This window comes from Heptranchias perlo, unplaced genomic scaffold, assembly GCF_035084215.1.
Source record: "Heptranchias perlo isolate sHepPer1 unplaced genomic scaffold, sHepPer1.hap1 HAP1_SCAFFOLD_115, whole genome shotgun sequence".
NCBI lineage: Eukaryota > Metazoa > Chordata > Chondrichthyes > Hexanchiformes > Hexanchidae > Heptranchias > Heptranchias perlo.
The window spans coordinates 847,593-862,083 of record NW_027138374.1 but is presented as its reverse complement, the minus strand read 5'-3'; positions in this window follow the sequence as shown (position 1 = coordinate 862,083).

Below are 14,491 nucleotides of genomic sequence, written 5' to 3'. Positions count from 1 at the left end.
AATATGTTCATTTGCTGAAAACCAACAAAACCACGAAAAGTTCTTGTATTTGAAGATAAAATCTTTTTGCTTTGAAGAAGAAAGATCCAGCTGACTGAAATAAGTTCATCAGATGAAAATCAACAGAAATTGACAAGAACCACGAAAAGTTCTTGTATTTTAAGATAAAATCTGACGCTATTAAAGAAAAAACTTCTCGTTCGCTGAAATAATTCATTTGCTGAAAATCAACAAAACCACGAAAAGTTCTTGTATTTGAAGATAAAATCTTTTTGCTTTGAAGAAGAAAGATCCAGCTGACTGAAATAAGTTCCTTCGATCAACACCAACAAAAATTGACAAGAACCACGAAAAGTTCTTGTATTTTAAGATAAAATCTGACGCTATTAAAGAAAAAACTTCCAGCTCGCTGAAATATGTTCATTTGCTGAAAATCAACAAAACCACGAAAAGTTCTTGTATTTGAAGATAAAATCTTTTTGCTTTGAAGAAGAAAGATCCAGCTGACTGAAATAAGTCATCAGATGAAAATCAACAAAAATTGACAAGAACCACGAAAAGTTCTTGTATTTTAAGATAAAATCTGACGCTATTAAAGAAAAAACTTACAGCTCGCTGAAATATGTTCATTTGCTGAAAATCAACAAAACCACGAAAAGTTCTTGTATTTGAAGATAAAATCTTTTTGCTTTGAAGAAGAAAGATCCAGCTGACTGAAATAAGTTCATCAGATGAAAATCAACAGAAATTGACAAGAACCACGAAAAGTTCTTGTATTTTAAGATAAAATCTGACGATATTAAAGAAAAAACTTCTCGTTCGCTGAAATATGTTCATTTGCTGAAAATCAACAAAACCACGAAAAGTTCTTGTATTTGAAGATAAAATCTTTTTGCTTTGAAGAAAGATCTGGGTGACTGAAATAAGTTCATTGGATGAAAAACAACAAAAATTGACAAGAACCACGAAAAGTTCTTGTGTTTTAAGATAAAATCTGACGCTATTGAAGAAAAAACTTCTCGTTCGCTGAAATATGTTAATTTGCTGAAAATCAACAAAACCACAAAAAGTTCTTGTATTTGAAGATAAAATCATTTTGCTTTGAAGAAGAAAGATCCAGCTGACTGAAATAAGTTCATTAGATGAAAAGCAACAAAAATTGACAAGAACCACGAAAAGTTCTTGTATTTTAAGATAAAATCTGACGCTATTAAAGAAAAAACTTCTCGTTCGCTGAAATATGTTCATTTGCTGAAAATCAACAAAACCACGAAAAGTTCTTGTATTTGAAGATAAAATCTTTTTGCTTTGAAGAAGAAAGATCCAGCTGACTGAAATAAGTTCAATGGATGAAAACCAACAAAAATTGACAAGAACCACGAAAGTTCTTGTATTTTAGGATAAAATCTGACGCTATTAAAGAAAAAACTTCTCGCTCGCTGAAATATGTTCATTTGCTGAAAACCAACAAAACCACGAAAAGTTCTTGTATTTGAAGATAAAATATTTTTGCTTTGAAGAAGAATGATCGAGGTGACTGAAATAAGTTCATTCGATGAAAATCAACAAAAATTGAGAAGAACCACGAAAAGTTCTTGTATTTTAAGATAAAATCTGACGCTATTAAAGAAAAAACTTCTCGTTCGCTGAAATATGTTCATTTGCTGAAAATCAACAAAACCACGAAAAGTTCTTGCATTTGAAGATAAAATCTTTTTGCTTTGAAGATGAAAGATCTGGGTGACTGAAATAAGTTCATTGGATGAAAAACAACAAAAATTGACAAGAACCACGAAAAGTTCTTGTATTTTAAGATGAAATCTGACGCTATTAAAGAAAAAACTTCTCGTTCGCTGAAATATGTTAATTTGCTGAAAATCAACAAAACCACAAAAAGTTCTTGTATTTGAAGATGAAATCATTTTGCTTTGATGAAGAAAGATCCAGCTGACTGAAATAAGTTCATTGGATGAAAACCAACAAAAATTGACAAGAACCACGAAAAGTTCCTGTATTTTAAGATAAAATCTGACGCGATTAAAGAAAAAACTTCTCGTTCGCTGAAATATGTTCATTTGCTGAAAATCAACGAAACCACGAAAAGTTCTTGTATTTGAAGATAAAATCTTTTTGCTTTGAAGAAGAAAGATCCAGCTGACTGAAATAAGTTCATTGGATGAAAACCAACAAAAATTGACAAGAACCACGAAAAGTTCTTGTATTTGAAGATAAAATCTTTTTGCTTTGAAGAAGACAGATCGAGGTGACTGAAATAAGTTCATCAGATGAAAATCAACAAAAATTGACAAGAACCACGAAAAGTTCTTGTATTTTAAGATAAAATCTGACGCTATTAAAGAAAATATTTCTCGCTCGCTGAAATATGTTCATTTGCTGAAAACCAACAAAACCACGAAAAGTTCTTGTATTTGAAGATAAAATCTTTTTGCTTTGAAGAAGAAAGATCGAGGTGACTGAAATAAGTTCATTCGATGAAAATCAACAAAAATTGACAAGAATCACGAAAAGTTCTTGTATTTTCAGATAAAATCTGACGCTATTAAAGAAAAAACTTCTCGCTCGCTGAAATATGTTCATTTGCTGAAAACCAACAAAACCACGAAAAGTTCTTGTATTTGAAGATAAAATCTTTTTGCTTTGAAGAAGAAAGATCGAGGTGACTGAAATAAGTTCATTCGATGAAAATCAACAAAAATTGACAAGAACCACGAAAAGTTCTTGTATTTTAAGATAAAATCTGACGCTATGAAAGAAAAAACTTCTCGCTCGCTGAAATATGTTCATTTGCTGAAAATCAACAAAACCACGAAAAGTTCTTGTATTTGAAGATAAAATCTTTTTGCTTTGAAGAAGAAAGATCCAGCTGACTGAAATAAGTTCATTGGATGAAAACCAACAAAAATTGACAAGAACCACGAAAGTTCTTGTATTTTAGGATAAAATCTGACGCTATTCAAGAAAAAACTTCTCGCTCGCTGAAATATGTTCATTTGCTGAAAACCAACAAAACCACGAAAAGTTCTTGTATTTGAAGATAAAATCTTTTTGCTTTGAAGAAGAAAGATCCAGCTGACTGAAATAAGTTCATCAGATGAAAATCAACAGAAATTGACAAGAACCACGAAAAGTTCTTGTATTTTAAGATAAAATCTGACGCTATTAAAGAAAAAACTTCTCGTTCGCTGAAATAATTCATTTGCTGAAAATCAACAAAACCACGAAAAGTTCTTGTATTTGAAGATAAAATCTTTTTGCTTTGAAGAAGAAAGATCTGGGTGACTGAAATAAGTTCATTGGATGAAAAACAACAAAAATTGACAAGAACCACGAAAAGTTCTTGTATTTTAAGATAAAATCTGACGCTATTAAAGAAAAAACTTCTCGTTCGCTGAAATATGTTAATTTGCTGAAAATCAACAAAACCACAAAAAGTTCTTGTATTTGAAGTTAAAATCATTTTGCTTTGTAGAAGAAAGATCCAGCTGACTGAAATAAGTTCATTAGATGAAAACCAACAAAAATTGACAAGAACCACGAAAAGTTCTTGTATTTTAAGATAAAATCTGACGCTATTAAAGAAAAAACTTCTCGTTCGCTGAAATATGTTCATTTGCTGAAAATCAACAAAACCACGAAAAGTTCTTGTATTTGAAGATAAAATCTTTTTGCTTTGAAGAAGAAAGATCGAGGTGCCTGAAATAAGTTGACGAGATGAAAACCAACAAAAATTGACAAGAACCATGAAATGTTCTTGTATTTTAAGATAAAATCTGACGCTATTAAAGAAAAAACTTCTCGTTCGCTGAAATATGTTAATTTGCTGAAAATCAACAAAACCACAAAAAGTTCTTATATTTGAAGATAAAATCATTTTGCTTTGAAGAAGAAAGATCCAGCTGACTGAAATAAGTTCATTGGATGAAAACCAACAAAAATTGACAAGAACCACGAAAGTTCTTGTATTTTAGGATAAAATCTGACGCTATTAAAGAAAAAACTTCTCGCTCGCTGAAATATGTTCATTTGCTGAAAACCAACAAAATCACAAAAAGTTCTTGTATTTGAAGATAAAATCTTTTTGCTTTGAAGAAGAAAGATCGAGGTGACTGAAATAAGTTCATTCGATGAAAATCAACAAAAATTGACAAGAACCACGAAAAGTTCTTGTATTTTAAGATAAAATCTGACGCTATTAAAGAAAAAACTTCCAGCTCGCTGAAATATGTTCATTTGCTGAAAATCAACAAAACCACGAAAAGTTCTTGTATTTGAAGATAAAATCTTTTTGCTTTGAAGAAGAAAGATCCAGCTGACTGAAATAAGTTCATCAGATGAAAATCAACAAAAATTGACAAGAACCACGAAAAGTTCTTGTATTTTAAGATAAAATCTGACGCTATTAAAGAAAAAACTTACAGCTCGCTGAAATATGTTCATTTGCTGAAAATCAACAAAACCACGAAAAGTTCTTGTATTTGAAGATAAAATCTTTTTGCTTTGAAGAAGAAAGATCCAGCTGACTGAAATAAGTTCATCAGATGAAAATCAACAGAAATTGACAAGAACCACGAAAAGTTCTTGTATTTTAAGATAAAATCTGACGCTATTAAAGAAAAAACTTCTCGTTCGCTGAAATATGTTCATTTGCTGAAAATCAACAAAACCACGAAAAGTTCTTGTATTTGAAGATAAAATCTTTTTGCTTTGAAGAAAGATCTGGGTGACTGAAATAAGTTCATTGGATGAAAAACAACAAAAATTGACAAGAACCACGAAAAGTTCTTGTGTTTTAAGATAAAATCTGACGCTCTTAAAGAAAAAACTTCTCGTTCGCTGAAATATGTTAATTTGCTGAAAATCAACAAAACCACAAAAAGTTCTTGTATTTGAAGATAAAATCATTTTGCTTTGAAGAAGAAAGATCCAGCTGACTGAAATAAGTTCATTAGATGAAAAGCAACAAAAATTGACAAGAACCACGAAAAGTTCTTGTATTTTAAGATAAAATCTGACGCTATTAAAGAAAAAACTTCTCGTTCGCTGAAATATGTTCATTTGCTGAAAATCAACAAAACCACGAAAAGTTCTTGTATTTGAAGATAAAATCTTTTTGCTTTGAAGAAGAAAGATCCAGCTGACTGAAATAAGTTCAATGGATGAAAACCAACAAAAATTGACAAGAACCACGAAAGTTCTTGTATTTTAGGATAAAATCTGACGCTATTAAAGAAAAAACTTCTCGCTCGCTGAAATATGTTCATTTGCTGAAAACCAACAAAACCACGAAAAGTTCTTGTATTTGAAGATAAAATATTTTTGCTTTGAAGAAGAATGATCGAGGTGACTGAAATAAGTTCATTCGATGAAAATCAACAAAAATCGAGAAGAACCACGAAAAGTTCTTGTATTTTAAGATAAAATCTGACGCTATTAAAGAAAAAACTTCTCGTTCGCTGAAATATGTTCATTTGCTGAAAATCAACAAAACCACGAAAAGTTCTTGCATTTGAAGATAAAATCTTTTTGCTTTGAAGATGAAAGATCTGGGTGACTGAAATAAGTTCATTGGATGAAAAACACCAAAAATTGACAAGAACCACGAAAAGTTCTTGTATTTTAAGATAAAATCTGACGCTATTAAAGAAAAAACTTCTCGTTCGCTGAAATATGTTAATTTGCTGAAAATCAACAAAACCACAAAAAGTTCTTGTATTTGAAGATGAAATCATTTTGCTTTGATGAAGAAAGATCCAGCTGACTGAAATAAGTTCATTGGATGAAAACCAACAAAAATTGACAAGAACCACGAAAAGTTCTTGTATTTTAAGATAAAATCTGACGCTATTAAAGAAAAAACTTCTCGTTCGCTGAAATATGTTCATTTGCTGAAAATCAACAAAACCACGAAAAGTTCTTGTATTTGAAGATAAAATCTTTTTGCTTTGAAGAAGAAAGATCCAGCTGACTGAAATAAGTTCATTGGATGAAAACCAACAAAAATTGACAAGAACCACGAAAAGTTCTTGTATTTGAAGATAAAATCTTTTTGCTTTGAAGAAGACAGATCGAGGTGACTGAAATAAGTTCATCAGATGAAAATCAACAAAAATTGACAAGAACCACGAAAAGTTCTTGTATTTTAAGATAAAATCTGACGCTATTAAAGAAAAAAGTTACAGCTCGCTGAAATATGTTCATTTGCTGAAAATCAACAAAACCACGAAAAGTTCTTGTATTTGAAGATAAAATCTTTTTGCTTTGAAGAAGAAAGATCGAGGTGACTGAAATAAGTTCACGAGATGAAAACCAACAAAAATTGACAAGAACCATGAAAAGTTCTTGTATTTTAAGATAAAATCTGACGCTATTAAAGAAAAAACTTCTCGTTCGCTGAAATATGTTAATTTGCTGAAAATCAACAAAACCACAAAAAGTTCTTGTATTTGAAGATAAAATCTTTTTGCTTTGAAGAAGAAAGATCGAGGTGACTGAAATAAGTTCATTCGATGAAAATCAACAAAAATTGACAAGAACCACGAAAAGTTCTTGTATTTGAAGATAAAATCTTTTTGCTTTGAAGAAGAAAGATCCAGCTGACTGAAATAAGTTCAATGGATGAAAATCAACAAAAATTGAGAAGAACCACGAAAAGTTCTTGTATTTTAAGATAAAATCTGACGCTATTAAAGAAAAAACTTCTCGTTCGCTGAAATATGTTCATTTGCTGAAAATCAACAAAACCACGAAAAGTTCTTGTATTTGAAGATAAAATCTTTTTGCTTTGAAGAAAGATCTGGGTGACTGAAATAAGTTCATTGGATGAAAAACAACAAAAATTGACAAGAACCACGAAAAGTTCTTGTGTTTTAAGATAAAATCTGACGCTATTAAAGAAAAAACTTACAGCTCGCTGAAATATGTTAATTTGCTGAAAATCAACAAAACCACAAAAAGTTCTTGTATTTGAAGATAAAATCATTTTGCTTTGAAGAAGAAAGATCCAGCTGACTGAAATAAGTTCATTAGATGAAAAGCAACAAAAATTGACAAGAACCACGAAAAGTTCTTGTATTTTAAGATAAAATCTGACGCTATTAAAGAAAAAACTTCTCGTTCGCTGAAATATGTTCATTTGCTGAAAATCAACAAAACCACGAAAAGTTCTTGTATTTGAAGATAAAATCTTTTTGATTTGAAGAAGAAAGATCCAGCTGACTGAAATAAGTTCAATGGATGAAAATCAACAAAAATTGAGAAGAACCACGAAAAGTTCTTGTATTTTAAGATAAAATCTGACGCTATTAAAGAAAAAACTTCTCGTTCGCTGAAATATGTTCATTTGCTGAAAATCAACAAAACCACGAAAAGTTCTTGCATTTGAAGATAAAATCTTTTTGCTTTGAAGATGAAAGATCTGGGTGACTGAAATAAGTTCATTGGATGAAAAACAACAAAAATTGACAAGAACCACGAAAAGTTCTTGTATTTTAAGATGAAATCTGACGCTATTAAAGAAAAAACTTCTCGTTCGCTGAAATATGTTAATTTGCTGAAAATCAACAAAACCACAAAAAGTTCTTGTATTTGAAGATGAAATCATTTTGCTTTGATGAAGAAAGATCCAGCTGACTGAAATAAGTTCATTGGATGAAAACCAACAAAAATTGACAAGAACCACGAAAAGTTCTTGTATTTTAAGATAAAATCTGACGCTATTAAAGAAAAAACTTCTCGTTCGCTGAAATATGTTCATTTGCTGAAAATCAACAAAACCACGAAAAGTTCTTGTATTTGAAGATAAAATCTTTTTGCTTTGAAGAAGAAAGATCCAGCTGACTGAAATAAGTTCATTGGATGAAAACCAACAAAAATTGACAAGAACCACGAAAAGTTCTTGTATTTGAAGATAAAATCTTTTTGCTTTGAAGAAGACAGATCGAGGTGACTGAAATAAGTTCATCAGATGAAAATCAACAAAAATTGACAAGAACCACGAAAAGTTCTTGTATTTTAAGATAAAATCTGACGCTATTAAAGAAAATATTTCTCGCTCGCTGAAATATGTTCATTTGCTGAAAACCAACAAAACCACGAAAAGTTCTTGTATTTGAAGATAAAATCTTTTTGCTTTGAAGAAGAAAGATCGAGGTGACTGAAATAAGTTCATTCGATGAAAATCAACAAAAATTGACAAGAACCACGAAAAGTTCTTGTATTTTAAGATAAAATCTGACGCTATTAAAGAAAAAACTTCTCGCTCGCTGAAATATGTTCATTTGCTGAAAACCAACAAAACCACGAAAAGTTCTTGTATTTGAAGATAAAATCTTTTTGCTTTGAAGAAGAAAGATCGAGGTGACTGAAATAAGTTCATTCGATGAAAATCAACAAAAATTGACAAGAACCACGAAAAGTTCTTGTATTTTAAGATAAAATCTGACGCTATTAAAGAAAAAACTTACAGCTCGCTGAAATATGTTCATTTGCTGAAAATCAACAAAACCACGAAAAGTTCTTGTATTTGAAGATAAAATCTTTTTGCTTTGAAGAAGAAAGATCCAGCTGACTGAAATAAGTTCATCAGATGAAAACCGACAAAAATTGACAAGAACCACGAAAAGTTCTTGTATTTTAGGATAAAATCTGATGCTATTAAAGAAAAAACTTACAGCTCGCTGAAATATGTTCATTTGCTGAAAATCAACAAAACCACGAAAAGTTCTTGTATTTGAAGATAAAATCTTTTTGCTTTGAAGAAGAAAGATCTGGCTGACTGAAATAAGTTCATCAGATGAAAATCAACAAAAATTGACAAGAACCACGAAAAGTTCTTGTATTTTAAGATAAAATCTGACGCTATTAAAGAAAAAACTTCTGGCTCGCTGAAATATGGTCATTTGCTGAAAATCAACAAAACCACGAAAAGTTCTTGTATTTGAAGATAAAATCTTTTTGCTTTGAAGATGAAAGATCTAGCTGACTGAAATAATTTCATTGGATGAAAACCTACAAAAATTGACAAGAACCACGAAAAGTTCTTGTATTTTAAGATAAAATGTGAGGCTATCAAAGAAAAAACTTCAAGCTCGCTGAAATATGTTCATTTGCTGAAAACCAACAAAACCACGAAAAGTTCTTGTATTTGAAGATAAAATCTTTTTGCTTTGAAGAAGAAAGATCCAGCTGACTGAAATAAGTTCCTTCGATCAACACCAACAAAAATTGACAAGAACCACGAAAAGTTCTTGTATTTTAAGATAAAATCTGACGCTATTAAAGAAAAAACTTCCAGCTCGCTGAAATATGTTCATTTGCTGAAAATCAACAAAACCACGAAAAGTTCTTGTATTTGAAGATAAAATCTTTTTGCTTTGAAGAAGAAAGATCCAGCTGACTGAAATAAGTTCATCAGATGAAAATCAACAAAAATTGACAAGAACCACGAAAAGTTCTTGTATTTTAAGATAAAATCTGACGCTATTAAAGAAAAAACTTACAGCTCGCTGAAATATGTTCATTTGCTGAAAATCAACAAAACCACGAAAAGTTCTTGTATTTGAAGATAAAATCTTTTTGCTTTGAAGAAGAAAGATCCAGCTGACTGAAATAAGTTCATCAGATGAAAATCAACAGAAATTGACAAGAACCACGAAAAGTTCTTGTATTTTAAGATAAAATCTGACGCTATTAAAGAAAAAACTTCTCGTTCGCTGAAATATGTTCATTTGCTGAAAATCAACAAAACCACGAAAAGTTCTTGTATTTGAAGATAAAATCTTTTTGCTTTGAAGAAAGATCTGGGTGACTGAAATAAGTTCATTGGATGAAAAACAACAAAAATTGACAAGAACCACGAAAAGTTCTTGTGTTTTAAGATAAAATCTGACGCTATTAAAGAAAAAACTTCTCGTTCGCTGAAATATGTTAATTTGCTGAAAATCAACAAAACCACAAAAAGTTCTTGTATTTGAAGATAAAATCATTTTGCTTTGAAGAAGAAAGATCCAGCTGACTGAAATAAGTTCATTAGATGAAAAGCAACAAAAATTGACAAGAACCACGAAAAGTTCTTGTATTTTAAGATAAAATCTGACGCTATTAAAGAAAAAACTTCTCGTTCGCTGAAATATGTTCATTTGCTGAAAATCAACAAAACCACGAAAAGTTCTTGTATTTGAAGATAAAATCTTTTTGCTTTGAAGAAGAAAGATCCAGCTGACTGAAATAAGTTCAATGGATGAAAACCAACAAAAATTGACAAGAACCACGAAAGTTCTTGTATTTTAGGATAAAATCTGACGCTATTAAAGAAAAAACTTCTCGCTCGCTGAAATATGTTCATTTGCTGAAAACCAACAAAACCACGAAAAGTTCTTGTATTTGAAGATAAAATATTTTTGCTTTGAAGAAGAATGATCGAGGTGACTGAAATAAGTTCATTCGATGAAAATCAACAAAAATCGAGAAGAACCACGAAAAGTTCTTGTATTTTAAGATAAAATCTGACGCTATTAAAGAAAAAACTTCTCGTTCGCTGAAATATGTTCATTTGCTGAAAATCAACAAAACCACGAAAAGTTCTTGCATTTGAAGATAAAATCTTTTTGCTTTGAAGATGAAAGATCTGGGTGACTGAAATAAGTTCATTGGATGAAAAACAACAAAAATTGACAAGAACCACGAAAAGTTCTTGTATTTTAAGATAAAATCTGACGCTATTAAAGAAAAAACTTCTCGTTCGCTGAAATATGTTAATTTGCTGAAAATCAACAAAACCACAAAAAGTTCTTGTATTTGAAGATGAAATCATTTTGCTTTGATGAAGAAAGATCCAGCTGACTGAAATAAGTTCATTGGATGAAAACCAACAAAAATTGACAAGAACCACGAAAAGTTCTTGTATTTTAAGATAAAATCTGACGCTATTAAAGAAAAAACTTCTCGTTCGCTGAAATATGTTCATTTGCTGAAAATCAACAAAACCACGAAAAGTTCTTGTATTTGAAGATGAAATCTTTTTGCTTTGAAGAAGAAAGATCCAGCTGACTGAAATAAGTTCATTGGATGAAAACCAACAAAAATTGACAAGAACCACGAAAAGTTCTTGTATTTGAAGATAAAATCTTTTTGCTTTGAAGAAGACAGATCGAGGTGACTGAAATAAGTTCATCAGATGAAAATCAACAAAAATTGACAAGAACCACGAAAAGTTCTTGTATTTTAAGATAAAATCTGACGCTATTAAAGAAAAAAGTTACAGCTCGCTGAAATATGTTCATTTGCTGAAAATCAACAAAACCACGAAAAGTTCTTGTATTTGAAGATAAAATCTTTTTGCTTTGAAGAAGAAAGATCGAGGTGACTGAAATAAGTTCACGAGATGAAAACCAACAAAAATTGACAAGAACCATGAAAAGTTCTTGTATTTTAAGATAAAATCTGACGCTATTAAAGAAAAAACTTCTCGTTCGCTGAAATATGTTAATTTGCTGAAAATCAACAAAACCACAAAAAGTTCTTGTATTTGAAGATAAAATCTTTTTGCTTTGAAGAAGAAAGATCGAGGTGACTGAAATAAGTTCATTCGATGAAAATCAACAAAAATTGACAAGAACCACGAAAAGTTCTTGTATTTTAAGATAAAATCTGACGCTATGAAAGAAAAAACTTCTCGCTCGCTGAAATATGTTCATTTGCTGAAAATCAACAAAACCACGAAAAGTTCTTGTATTTGAAGATAAAATCTTTTTGCTTTGAAGAAGAAAGATCCAGCTGACTGAAATAAGTTCATTGGATGAAAACCAACAAAAATTGACAAGAACCACGAAAGTTCTTGTATTTTAGGATAAAATCTGACGCTATTCAAGAAAAAACTTCTCGCTCGCTGAAATATGTTCATTTGCTGAAAACCAACAAAACCACGAAAAGTTCTTGTATTTGAAGATAAAATCTTTTTGCTTTGAAGAAGAAAGATCCAGCTGACTGAAATAAGTTCATCAGATGAAAATCAACAGAAATTGACAAGAACCACGAAAAGTTCTTGTATTTTAAGATAAAATCTGACGCTATTAAAGAAAAAACTTCTCGTTCGCTGAAATAATTCATTTGCTGAAAATCAACAAAACCACGAAAAGTTCTTGTATTTGAAGATAAAATCTTTTTGCTTTGAAGAAGAAAGATCTGGGTGACTGAAATAAGTTCATTGGATGAAAAACAACAAAAATTGACAAGAACCACGAAAAGTTCTTGTATTTTAAGATAAAATCTGACGCTATTAAAGAAAAAACTTCTCGTTCGCTGAAATATGTTAATTTGCTGAAAATCAACAAAACCACAAAAAGTTCTTGTATTTGAAGTTAAAATCATTTTGCTTTGTAGAAGAAAGATCCAGCTGACTGAAATAAGTTCATTAGATGAAAACCAACAAAAATTGACAAGAACCACGAAAAGTTCTTGTATTTTAAGATAAAATCTGACGCTATTAAAGAAAAAACTTCTCGTTCGCTGAAATATGTTCATTTGCTGAAAATCAACAAAACCACGAAAAGTTCTTGTATTTGAAGATAAAATCTTTTTGCTTTGAAGAAGAAAGATCGAGGTGCCTGAAATAAGTTGACGAGATGAAAACCAACAAAAATTGACAAGAACCATGAAAAGTTCTTGTATTTTAAGATAAAATCTGACGCTATTAAAGAAAAAACTTCTCGTTCGCTGAAATATGTTAATTTGCTGAAAATCAACAAAACCACAAAAAGTTCTTATATTTGAAGATAAAATCATTTTGCTTTGAAGAAGAAAGATCCAGCTGACTGAAATAAGTTCATTGGATGAAAACCAACAAAAATTGACAAGAACCACGAAAGTTCTTGTATTTTAGGATAAAATCTGACGCTATTAAAGAAAAAACTTCTCGCTCGCTGAAATATGTTCATTTGCTGAAAACCAACAAAACCACAAAAAGTTCTTGTATTTGAAGATAAAATCTTTTTGCTTTGAAGAAGAAAGATCGAGGTGACTGAAATAAGTTCATTCGATGAAAATCAACAAAAATTGACAAGAACCACGAAAAGTTCTTGTATTTTAAGATAAAATCTGACGCAATTAAAGAAAAAACTTCCAGCTCGCTGAAATATGTTCATTTGCTGAAAATCAACAAAACCACGAAAAGTTCTTGTATTTGAAGATAAAATCTTTTTGCTTTGAAGAAGAAAGATCCAGCTGACTGAAATAAGTTCATCAGATGAAAATCAACAAAAATTGACAAGAACCACGAAAAGTTCTTGTATTTTAAGATAAAATCTGACGCTATTAAAGAAAAAACTTACAGCTCGCTGAAATATGTTCATTTGCTGAAAATCAACAAAACCACGAAAAGTTCTTGTATTTGAAGATAAAATCTTTTTGCTTTGAAGAAGAAAGATCCAGCTGACTGAAATAAGTTCATCAGATGAAAATCAACAGAAATTGACAAGAACCACGAAAAGTTCTTGTATTTTAAGATAAAATCTGACGCTATTAAAGAAAAAACTTCTCGTTCGCTGAAATATGTTCATTTGCTGAAAATCAACAAAACCACGAAAAGTTCTTGTATTTGAAGATAAAATCTTTTTGCTTTGAAGAAAGATCTGGGTGACTGAAATAAGTTCATTGGATGAAAAACAACAAAAATTGACAAGAACCACGAAAAGTTCTTGTGTTTTAAGATAAAATCTGACGCTATTAAAGAAAAAACTTACAGCTCGCTGAAATATGTTAATTTGCTGAAAATCAACAAAACCACAAAAAGTTCTTGTATTTGAAGATAAAATCATTTTGCTTTGAAGAAGAAAGATCCAGCTGACTGAAATAAGTTCATTAGATGAAAAGCAACAAAAATTGACAAGAACCACGAAAAGTTCTTGTATTTTAAGATAAAATCTGACGCTATTAAAGAAAAAACTTCTCGTTCGCTGAAATCTGTTCATTTGCTGAAAATCAACAAAACCACGAAAAGTTCTTGTATTTGAAGATAAAATCTTTTTGCTTTGAAGAAGAAAGATCCAGCTGACTGAAATAAGTTCAATGGATGAAAATCAACAAAAATTGAGAAGAACCACGAAAAGTTCTTGTATTTTAAGATAAAATCTGACGCTATTAAAGAAAAAACTTCTCGTTCGCTGAAATATGTTCATTTGCTGAAAATCAACAAAACCACGAAAAGTTCTTGCATTTGAAGATAAAATCTTTTTGCTTTGAAGATGAAAGATCTGGGTGACTGAAATAAGTTCATTGGATGAAAAACAACAAAAATTGACAAGAACCACGAAAAGTTCTTGTATTTTAAGATGAAATCTGACGCTATTAAAGAAAAAACTTCTCGTTCGCTGAAATATGTTAATTTGCTGAAAATCAACAAAACCACAAAAAGTTCTTGTATTTGAAGATGAAATCATTTTGCTTTGATGAAGAAAGATCCAGCTGACTGAAATAA